This window comes from Myxine glutinosa, chromosome 1 (assembly GCF_964187855.1).
Source record: "Myxine glutinosa chromosome 1, kmMyxGlut1.1, whole genome shotgun sequence".
Lineage (NCBI taxonomy): Eukaryota > Metazoa > Chordata > Myxini > Myxiniformes > Myxinidae > Myxine > Myxine glutinosa.
In genome coordinates, this window is record NC_136261.1 from 179,217,776 (window position 1) to 179,229,998 (window position 12,223).

General features: G+C 52.9%; 1 long non-coding RNA gene across 1 annotated transcript in view; it reads left to right on the plus strand.

Moving 5' to 3' along the window:
• Positions 1–12,223, plus strand: part of LOC137413943 (uncharacterized) — a 125,331-nt gene that overhangs the window by 92,728 nt on the left and 20,380 nt on the right. Inside the window, exon 3 of the long non-coding RNA XR_013623884.1 lies at positions 9,373–9,454. This is a non-coding gene — a long non-coding RNA (uncharacterized LOC137413943). The remainder of the gene's footprint in view (positions 1–9,372; positions 9,455–12,223) is intronic.

Below are 12,223 nucleotides of genomic sequence, written 5' to 3' on the forward strand. Positions count from 1 at the left end.
ACAGAGGTCATGAACGGTAGAGCCTTGATGTACTTTTCTCGTGCTGATTCAGACTGTGTTATACCCTTAAAGAGGCTTGTTTTGCCTTCCCTATTGTAGGTCTGTTCAAGGGCAAGGTCTGTCCACACACCATTAAAGTCTCCTGCAGTCTGGTGAACTGTGAATTTGCCAGCTGCAAACTCCTCGTGCACTTCTGGTGCTGTTTCTGGAAGCTTTTGCATCTCACTGAGATAGATCGGAAGGCAGGACATGTACTTACTATGGCCGGAAGCAATGGTATAGGGTAGCATATTCTGTACCTCTTGTAAGTGCTGTTGCCAAAGCCCAGCTCTCTCAGCATGGATGTAATGCCTTAGGATAAGCACCATGTCTATGTACATGCTCCAAAGATGGTCTGTCACTCCTAATCCCTTCTCAAAATCTCCCCAGAGCGACTCCAGTGACTCTAGGCATTTCATGACTTCCTTCATGAGTGCAGCAAATTCGTCCTTCTCTTTCCTGTCAAAGGCATTTCTAAGACTTTCAAGCAGAGATGAAAGCAAAGAAAGTGTCTCCTCATTCTTCTCAAACAACAGCCATTTCTCAAATGCCTCCCACTTCAGCATGAACAATGCCTCACTCAACCATGAATGATAACGGACCATCATATAATAATCTTTTCCTGCCATGACTTTATTGGCTGTACCTCGACCACAGATATCACTAGAAACCAGAATGTCCTCTATGCCACTCTCCATTATGAAAAATCCAATAGATCCCAAGAAGTTCTGGGCAATATGGAATCCTCCAAGTCGAACAATAACATCTTTGTACTTTTCCGATTCCTTCCTAAACAACCCCTTTACTATGTCATATATCGCCTGGTCACAAGTCACCACCGTCTTAGCCTGACCCATCTTAAGACTCAAGGAGACAAAGTAGTCCAATGAGGTCTGGACTACATCTGCGTTGGTTGGGTTTTGTGGAAGCAATGGTCCATAACCAATCTTTGTTTTCTCTGTATGTTGCCCAGATCTGTATTCAAAGAAGCTGCTCCATGTCAGGCTACCAGTGTCCTTGTCGTTTTCACCCGTCATCAACTGTGTTGGATACATCCTCAGTAGGAACCAAACGATGTTCTTGTCAGCTAGAAAGCAGGCTTCCCCCTTGTCATCATGAGGAAGTTCAATATCATGTAATGACCTAGCCTGTCTTCTGTCCTTCAGTGTCAGTTTACTACTTACTGGAACGAATTTGTCTGGTTCACTGATAGTCAGTTTCCTGGTTTTCTTAAGGGGCACTGCCCCCACTACCTCCCCACTTCCTTCTCCCTCAAATGTGTACTGATAAATTATATTTGTTGTAGCATCAAAACTACCACCATCTTGTGTCTCTGAATGGAAGTTTAAGGCTGAAGATCGATGGTAATCATAAAGATCAGCAAGAGTGAAGCAAGTTGCTGAAACAAATGTAGCATAATAATCCCTAGCACCACACAAAAGATGAAAAGCATCAACCACCACAGTAAACCATCACTATTACGATCAATATAGGCCAGAAACAGTCGAGGGATGCAAAGAACATATTGTGACATATACATATGTGAATTATTTGATAAAGGAGCTAAATTTTCAGCTTAACCCACTTTCTGTGACCTTTTGACCTCTGCTGACCTCATGGATGGTCCAATCACGATGAATCATGTTTCATATAAAAGCCAAATTTATAACAAAAAGAATGAGTGGTAATTTGTTGCACTCACCCCTGTATTATGGGATATATGGTCAATTGAATTTCCCCTACCCCTAAATTTCTTGCTTTTTTACAGTTGACGCCCCAAGTTAAAAAACGTCCTTACAGAATTCGCGCAATCCAAACTACCTTGCTAAAGTCACTTTTCTGGTGGCTAACACCCCCACAGACATGATCTAGGGGTCAAACATTTTATAGCAGGGGTGTCACTTCAAAATCACTTTTTTACACATTTCCAGGCCTCGGCTCCCAGACTACTTGTCATGATGCAGCTGCAAATTTTGTTCAATGGGCTAATGACCAGCTGGATGAAAAGGATGTAAATCTTGTTATGGAAGAGTCCCTTCCTATAAAACGGCAAAGACGGCACAAACGTATTGATGGCGAACTGTCCATAGATGAGGCTACATCAGCTTCTGACCCAGTAAAGAAGTATTGCATTGAAGTGTACAACCGAATAGTGGACACTATTGTGAGCAGCATCGAGCAGCGGTTTGACAGATCAGCAACATCAACATTGTATGCTGATCTCTCACTTCTTCACCCAAGGAACTTTGATCAAGTGCCATCGGGAGCTCTGGAAGAGCTGCACAAACATTTGCTGAGATTTGATGATGGTGTCACTGCGGAACAGCTACGAAAAGAACTGCGAAGCCTTGGAGAACAATGGTCAACACTGAAACAATCAGTAGCAGATGCTTATACAGTGCAGGAGGACAGTGAGTCTGAACAGGACAGGAAGACTCTGCCAAGTACATGCAAGTCATGTAAAGCCTGTCCTCTCTGCTGATACAAGGTGCTCCTCAAGTTGAACCTCTTCACTGATGTCTACAAGAGCATTGGGCTTGCCTACACGCTGCTGCTAACGCTGCCCGTGTCACAAGTGGCATGTGAACGGTCTTTCTCTGCTTTGAAGAGAATCAAAAGCCGTCTGCGAAGTACAATGACACAAGAACATCTTGAGGCGTTCATGTTGATGTCTGTGGAAAAAGGGAACCTGGCCAAGCTTGACACTGAGGATATCATTGATGGTGTGCCTGCCAGAAGCAGCGAACTGCGCAGGCACCTACTCTCTTAGACATGACATGTGCTTGTGTTACTGAAAATAAATTTAATTTTTAGTGGATTTTTTTTTTTCAAGCATTTTGTCTATTTCCTCAGATAAGCAACATATAAATGAATAATGGGCCGACCTAGGTGAAGGATGCCCGGGCCGGTTTTAAGACCCAGTCCGCTACTGCGTCTCAAGCGAGGCGTGCTTCGGTGGTCACGTGATCCACAGGTGTAGCTCATTATACCCGCACGCGCGGCACGCTTTGGCGGTCACGTGACCAGCCACTCTGGCGCCGTGGATCCCCGCCGGTGACGTCACCGGCTGGAGCAAGGAGATTCTGATGCCGGTCTTGCTTGGGGGACCCATGGGTCGCTACACACGCCCCCCCAGAATGGACTTGGTCCAGGGAGGTCAACCTGAGGGGGGTCCGGATGACCCGACCGAAACGACCCCTGGCCAGTCGCGGGGGGGGGGGGGGGGGGTCCGGTGTGGTGGTGGATGGTCGGACGGGGGGGTGTAGTGGACGGGGGGCGGCCGCGCCGCGGTGGCAGAGCCAGCCGTGCCGTGGCGGCTGGCCGACGTCCATGTGGGCCGGTTTGAGGCGGTCCAGCGAGATCTGGTCCGCCCGGCCGCCGGTTAAGGACTTGTTGTCCCGGCGTAGGACCCGGAAGGGTCCGTCGTAAGGTGGCCGGAGTGGCCCCCGGTGCGCGTTGTGGCGCACAAAGACGTACTCCACCGTGCGGAGTGCTGGGGGGACGTAGGAGTGGGGGTCGCCGTGGCGGGACGTTGGCACCGGGGCGAAACGTTGGGCGGCCTCCTGGAAGTCCGTGCGCTGGCGCGCGGCGGACCGTGGGCTGGTGGCGTCAGGCACGAACTCGCCCGGGATGCGGAGAGTCTGGCCGTACACCAGCTCGGCGGTGGACGCCTGGAGGTCCTCCTTGGGGGCCGTGCGGAGGCCCAAAAGGACCCACGGGAGCCGGTCGGCCCACCCGTCATCCTGGAGGCCGGCCATGAGTGCGGCCTTCATGGAGCGGTGAAACCGCTCACACAACCCGTTGGCTTGGGGGTGGTAGGCCGTGGTGCGGTGCAGAGTGACTCCCAACGAGCGGGCACTGCGCCCCAAAGTTCGGACGTGAACTGTGGGCCGCGGTCGGACAAGATGTCCGCCGGTGCGCCGAAGCGCGCGACCCAGGTGGCGATGAACGCCTGCGCCACGTCGGCGGTGGTGGTGGAGGTGAGGGGCACAGCCTCCGGCCACCTGGTGGTCCTGTCCACCATGGTGAGCAGGTGGGTGAACCCCCGCGATGGGGGCAGGGGACCCACCAGGTCCACGTGGACGTGGTCGAAACGCCGCTCGGGCACGGTGAAAGGAGCCAACGGAGCCAGGGTGTGACGGTGGACCTTGGCCCGCTGGCAGGCTGTGCAGGCGTTGGCCCAGTCGCGGACGTCTCGTCGCAACCTGTGCCAGACGAAGCGTGCCGACACCAGCTTCTGGGACGCCTTCCGGCCTGGGTGCGAGAGGTTGTGGAGGGAAGCGAAAATGCGGCGCCGCCAGGAGACCGGCACGACGGGCCTTGGTCGGCCCTGGGAGACGTCGCAAAGCAGGACCGTGCCCGCGAAGGGGACGTCAGCCAAGCGGAGGCCCGTGTCTGCCACCCTGAGCGCCTGCACCGTGCCGTCGGTGGTCTGGTCCGTCGCCATCAGGGCGAAATCCACGCCGATGTGGACGGCGTTGGCGCCGGCCCGAGAAAGGCAGTCAGCCACGGTGTTGTCTTTCCCGGCGACGTACCGGATGTCCGTGGTGTATTCCGACACGGCGGAGAGGTGGCGCTGCTGGCGGGCCGACCACGGCTCCGTGACCTTGGCCATTGCGAAAATCAATGGCTTGTGGTCGACAAAGGCCGTGAATGGGCGGCCCTCCAGGAGGTGGCGGAAATGGCAGACGGCCAGGTACAGCCCGAGGAGGTCGCGGTCGAACGTGCTGTACTTCAGCTCGTTGGGCAGGAGTTGCCTGCTGAAGAACGCGAGCGGCTGCCAGGCCCCGTTCACCCATTGCTCATGGACCGCGCCCATGGCGTAGTCAGAGGCGTCCGTGGTGAGGGCGATGGGGGCATGGGGTACCGGGTGGGCCAGCAGCGTGGCGTTGGCGAGGGCCCGTTTCGCGCCGGCAAAAGCCACGTCCATGTCCGTGGACCAGACGACATCGTGCTTCGCCGGCTGGCCTCGGAGGGCGGCGTACAAGGGCCGCATGAGTTGCGCCGCTCGGGGCACGAAGCGGTGGTAGAAGTTCACCATCCCGAGGAACTCCTGCAGCGCCTTGACGGAGCGGGGGCGCGGGAAAGCGGCGATGGCCTCGACTTTGGCCAAAAAGTCGATCGTCGCCGCACCAAAGTGACATTTGGCCGGGTTGACAATCAAGCCGTGCTCGCTGAGGCGGCCGAAGAGCGTCTGGATGTGGGTGAGGTGCTCGGCTCTGGACGTGCTGGCGACGAGGATGTCATCCAGGTAGGTGAAGAGGAACGGCAGGTCGCGCAGCACGCCGTCCATCAGGCGCTGGAACGCCTGCGCCGCGTTTTTGAGGCCGAAGGGCATCCGGAGGAACTCAAAGAGGCCAAAAGGTGTGATCACGGCCGTCTTTGGGATGTTGGCCGGGCGGACGGGCACCTGGTGGTACCCCCGAATCAGGCCCACTTTAGAAAAAATGGTCCGCCCCGCCAACCGGGTGGAAAAATCCTGGATGTGCGGGACGGGGTACCTGTCGGGGGTAGTGGCGTCGTTGAGGCGGCGGTAATGGCCGCCATCCGCCCCCCGGCTTCGGGACGATGTGCAACGGCGAGGCCCAGGCACTGCCGGAGCGCCGTACGATGCCGAGGCGCTCCAGCGCCGTGAACTCGGCCTTGGCGACGGCGAGTTTGGCGGGGTCGAGACGGCGAGCCCGGGCGTACACCGGCGGGCCCGTAGTGAGGATGTGATGCTCGATGCCGTGCCTCACCGCGATGGCCCGAAAACGTCGGCCGCGTGAGGGCCGGGAACTCCGCGAGGAGACGTGTGAAGTCGTCCGCCGATGGGAGGGCACAGGAAAACTCGGTGGGTGCGGCCCGGCTCAAGGCGCACGCCAGGGAGCTGAAAGTCTCAGCGTTGACGAGCCGCCGGCATTTCACGTCTGCTAGCAGCCCGTGGGCGCACAAGAAATCGGCCCCGAGCAAAGCCATGGGGATGTCCGCCGTCACGAACTCCCAGTGAAAGAGCTGGCTGCCGAAGCGGAGGGCGACGGTGCGTGGGCCGAAAGTGCGGATGGCGGAGCCATTGGCCACGACCAATGGGGGGCCGCAGACGGCGGTTCATTGCTGGGCGGGAACGCCGGCTCGCCCGTTTCCCGGGGTCGAACGTGCACGGGGGTCGGCATGATCGGGCCTGCCGCCCGAACCTGGTGTGGAAATAGCACCAGGCCGGGTCCGGCGGGTGCTCCGGTCGACGCGTCGGGACCGGGCGACGCGGCGTCGCCGCTGCCAGTCGTGCCGGCCCGGCGGTCTCCGGGAAGGAGACTGCGTCGCGGGCATCGGGCGGTGGGCGGGAAGGCTCCCGGCCGCCACCCCGACGAGCTGGCTCGCCGCTCCGGCGAGCTGGCTTGCCGAAGCGATCTTGTCGGCCTCCTTGGCGAGGTCGCGGGGATTTACGATGGTCGTACCTGCCAGGGCGACCCGTACCGGGGCCGGGAGCTGGCGAAGAAAGAGCTCCTGAAACAGGAAATCCGAGGGGTGCTCGCTGAGCAACGCGAGCATGTAGTCCATGCGCTCGGACGGGCGCGTATCACCGAGCTCCGGTAGGTCGAGCAGGCGTCGTGTGCGCTCAGCCGGGGAAAGGGCGAACGCGCCCAGCAGAAGTGCCTTGATGGCGTCGTACTTGCCGTCAGCGGGCGGGTACTGGAGGAAGCTCAGGCAGCGGGCGGCGGTCGCGGAGCCGAGCGCGGCGACCACGTAATGGTAGCGGGTGGCGTCCTCCGTGATGCCACGCAGGGCGAACTGGGAGTCCGCCTGCGCGAACCAGACAGCGGCATGTGCTTCCCAGAAGGTGGGCAGCTTGAGGGACACTGCGGTGTCCATTGCCGTGTTGCAAATTCGGGGTCACCAGTGAAGGAGTCTGGACTCCAGCAGAATACGGATAAAAGGATGGCAAGGCACAAACTCGTCCGAGAAGATGTTTATTCGTAAAACCAACTCGGGAACACTAAAAAGCCCGTTTATCGGGCTGCCTTATAAAGCAAAACCAAAAACCCAAACCGAAACCGAAAGCCACGCCTCTCAAGCGAGGCGTGCTTCGGTGGTCACGTGATCCACAGGTGCAGCTCATTATACCCGCACGCGCGGCACGCTTTGGCGGTCACGTGACCAGCCACTCTGGCGCCGTGGATCCCCGCCGGTGACGTCACCGGCTGGAGCAAGGAGATTCTGATGCCGGTCTTGCTTGGGGGACCCATGTGTCGCTACAATGGTAGCATATTTACCCTCGCCTGAGGAGAGTGCATTGCATTTTAGTCCGTTTGTGTTTGTTTGTCCGCACAGAATAAATATGATTTTCTCTGCAACCGTTGGTACGATTGACAGGAAATTTTCACCACAGGTGCAACTCCACCTGTATAATTTTTAATGATAATTATGACGTCATAGATCACGTGGTCAGGCGCCATCTTGGGAAAACCGAAAAAAATTGCACCTCTATAGCTCTGAAACCACTGAATATAAAAAATTGAGACATGGCTCATTGTAAAGAACTTTCCATGGGGAATAAAATATGTTAATGATGATGTCATATGTGCCTCCATTATGACGTCATAATTTGACAAGTACAAAACTTCATCCGATCAAGATGAAATTTCTTGAACATAATCTAGGAATAAATTAGTGGAGAAAAAAAATAATGATGTTGTCATCGGTCACGTGGTTCTGCCGCTATATTTGTTTCAGAACAATAGCCTTAAAAACCACTGAAAATACATCCTGGTGAGGGTTTGCAATCTCTGATTGCTCTTTCTTGTTAATTTTGATATTTGCCTCTTTTATCCAATATGGCCAAACGTTGTTTAATTTGATGCCCGATGTTAAATTTGATTGGTCAAAGATTGTTAAATTTGATGCCTGATGTTAAATTTGATTGGCCAAATATTCCTTCAGGTGAAACCAACCATAGTAAAATTGTCATTCGACTGCTGGATTGCATGTGTGAACAACAAGTTACCACAACAAAAAATATTCATTACAGGATTGTGATGATTCATGTGTTGTTCATACACGAAAATGGTAAATAAGAACACCTATGGACTGCAATCTTCAAGTCTCGCCATAAATGTTCAATTGGGTTCAAGTCAGGACTTTGACAGAGCCACTGAAGAACATTTATTTTCTTCTTATTCAGCCACTTCATTGTGGCTTTCGCTTTGTGCTTCAGATAATTGTCTTGCTGAAATGTGAATCTCCTACCCAGTTTCAGATTCATGGCTGACTCAAGCAGGTTTTTATCAACGATTCTCCTGTACTTTGCACTGTCCATTCTCCCTTTTATCCTGACAAGGGTGCCAGTCGCTGTTGATGAAAAGCAGCCCCATAACATGATGATGCCACCACCATGCTTAATACAAGGGATGGTATCCACTGGATGATATGCAGTTGGGCTTGCACCAGACGTAACGCTCTGAATTTAGACCAAAAAGCTCAATTTTTGTCTCGTCTGAGCACAAAACATGCCTCCACATGCCGGCAGTCTCATTTAGATGCTTTTTCGCAAACTCCATACAAGCTTTTAGATGCGTCTTTTGCAGTAATGGCTTCTTTCTTGCTACCTGCCCAGAGAGGCCAGCTTTGTGAAGGGAATAGGATATTGTGAAGAATATTGATATTGTTGATTGATTAACACTGACCCCAATCTCAAAACACCGAACCTTGCAGATCTTTCAAAGTCATTGGTGGATTTACAGGTGAAATCCCGAACAGTTTCCTGCTTTGCCCGGCTGCTGTGTTTGGATGGGTGACCTGATCTGGGTAGAGTCTGGGTGGTATGATTTGTCTTCCACCTCTTGATGATGGATTTCCCCGTACTCAAAGTGATAAGTGACAAATATTCTTATAAGCCTCTCTTGAACGATGCTTCTCCACCATTTTATGTCTGACGTCTTTGGAAAGCTCCTTGCTTGACCAATTGAGTTGCACCTTGAAACTTAGATAAGTCAGGGAGCTTAATTTTTAAGTTAAATCACTGATTACATGCAGGTGAAAGCTTTTACATTTATTATGTAACCTTTCACACAAATAATTTCCTGAAGTATTTAGGGTTAATTCGGCAAAGGGGGTGAATAATTATGCAACTGAGAATCATCTGATTTTGTTTGCTAATCAAACTTATTCACATTTTATCTGCATGTTTTAGTTTTATCAGTTTGGAGTAGTTTATGAAGATTATATATTTCGTTTAATTTGAAAATATCATGACATAACAACAGGTGGTATCAAAATGTGAAAACTTTGGGGGGTGGGGAGGGGGGCTGTATATTTAGATGTTTTGCACCACCTTAACTTTGACACCTGCTTTTACAGGTTTAGCAAGCACAATTTGGCCGACATGATTGAAGGAAGCTGCAAAACCTTGCAAGTGCAAGAGTGTGTTCTCCACCCAGAGGTATGTCAAGTAAATTATCATTAAATATGAAATATTCTGAGCAGGTATCTCGAGATAGCATCATATATTTCATATGGAATATGTATGCCTAAAATCACAGAGCAATTTTTATTTTTTTATTTTTTTAAATACTGAATCGAGGCTCGTGAAAGAGCTGACAACCGCGAGGGAAAGACAGTACAGGGGGACCACGAGGAAAAGACAGCACCTGGGGGCCACGAGGGAAAGACAGCACAGAGGGACCACGAGGGAAAGACAGCACAGAGGGACCACGAGGGAAAGACAGCACAGAGGGACCACGAGGGAAAGACAGCACAGAGGGACCACGAGGGATAGACAGCACAGGGGGACCATGAGGGAAAGACAGCACAGGGGGACCACGAGGGAAAGACAGCACAGAGGGACCACGAGGGAAAGACAGCACAGAGGGACCATGAGGGAAAGACAGCACAGAGGGACCACGAGGGAAAGACAGCACAGAGGGACCGCGAGGGAAAGACAGTACAGTGGGACTGCGAGGGAAAGACAGTACAGAGGGACCATGAGGGAAAGACAGTACAGTTGGGACCGCGAGGGAAAGACAGTACAGAGGGACCGCGAGGGAAAGACAGTGCAGTTGGGACCGCGAGGGAAAGACAGTACAGTTGGGACCGTGAGGGAAAGACAGTACAGAGGGACCGCGAGGGAAAGACAGCACAGAGGGACCGCGAGGGAAAGACAGTACAGAGGGACCACGAGGGAAAGACAGTACAGTTGGGACCGCGAGGGAAAGACAGTACAGAGGGCCCGCGAGGGAAAGACAGCACAGAGGGACCGTGTGGGAAAGACAGTACAGAGGGTCCGCGAGGGAAAGACAGCACAGAGGGACCGCGAGGGAAAGACAGTACAGTTGGGACCGCGAGGGAAAGACAGCACAGAGGGACCGCGAGGGAAAGACAGCACAGAGGGACCGCGAGGGAAAGACAGTACAGTTGGGACCGTGAGGGAAAGACAGCACAGAGGGACCGCGAGGGAAAGACAGTACAGTTGGGACCGCGAGCAAAAGACAGCACAGAGGGACCGCGAGGGAAAGACAGTACAGTTGGGACCTCAAGGGACCGCGAGGGAAAGACAGCACAGAGGGACCGCGAGGGAAAGACAGTACAGTTGGGACCTCAAGGGACCGCGAGGGAAAGACAGCACAGAGGGACCGCGAGGGAAAGACAGTACAGTTGGGACCACGAGGGAAAGACAGCACAGAGGGACCGCGAGGGAAAGACAGTACAGTTGGGCCCGCGAGGGAAAGGCAGCACAGAGGGACCGCGAGGGAAAGACAGTACATTTGGGACCGTGAGGGAAAGACAGCACAGAGGGACCGCGAGGGAAAGACAGTACAGTTGGGACCGCGAGGGAAAGACAGTACAGTTGGGACCGCGAGGGACAGACAGCACAGAGGGACCGCGAGGGAAAGATAGCACAAAGGGACCGCGAGGGAAAGACAGTACAGTTGGGACCACGAGGGAAAGACAGCACAGAGGGACCGCGAGGGAAAGACAGTACAGTTGGGACCGCGAGCGAAAGACAGCACAGAGGGACCGCGAGGGAAAGACAGTACAGTTGGGACCTGGAGGGACCGCGAGGGAAAGACAGCACAGAGGGACCGCGAGGGAAAGACAGTACAGTTGGGACCACGAGGGAAAGACAGCACAGAGGGACCGCGAGGGAAAGACATTACAGTTGGGACCGCGAGGGAAAGACAGCACAGAGGGACCGCGAGGGAAAGACAGCACAAAGGGACCGCGAGGGAAAGACAGCACGGGACCCAAAAGCACAGGCCCTGTGCAGCACAGGACCTGTTCGACCCAAAAGAGCCTCCAAGCTTCTTCTCTGCATGCTGGAACAAGATTATTATTATTGCAGTTGTTCATTTTTTGCATTATTGCATGTATTGCAGAACAAAATTATTGCAGTTGTTCATGTTACGAGTGAAGGACCATGTTCCAGATGGGCTCATTCCCCCAACATGTCACTACGATAAGTGGATGCTGAAAGAAGATGATAATTCCCCCAGAAATGGGTTAGTTTAGTATGGCATTTATTTTAGTTTGGCCCTCCCAACTGTAGCAGTGCTATAAGATATACGTTAAAATATACAGGGACTGGCAGGAAGGCCTAGACTCTTCGAGGTATGTATACTCGTCTCTAAGCTGTCTCGCCTGGGTTTGAATCTCTGCCGAGCCATAAACTATTCCACAGGCAGCTTGATTTAACAATGTGTCTGCTGTCCCTCGGATAGGCGTTAAACTGGGCGACCTGTCCGCCAGCATTAGTTGGTGGACGTTAAGATCCTATTGTGTCCTTTGTGAAGAGTACGGGAACCCCCAGGGGTGGGGTCAAAAGGTAAAATGCCAAAAAATGCAATTACGGGCACATTGCAACATCTATCTATAATTCCAGTAATCTCTGTCTGTACGTTTGTCTGTGACCGCTGTTTCTCGACAACCACGGGTCCGATATACTTTTAACTTGCCAGGTATATTGCTGGGGACCCGAGGATGTGCCTTTTCAAGGTTTCATATTAATCGGACAATTACTTACCGAGCTATGTCCAAAAAACGATTCAACCAATCAGAGAGCAGCGAACGATCGCGTGTGCCGAACGTGGCGGACACACTCTGCCTCGGATGGCACATTTGACAGCGTATTCATTTATTTCACGTTGGAAAACTATGTTGCCGTTAAACTATGTTTTAATAAAGTTTTAAAACTAATAAAAACGAATTTGCGATT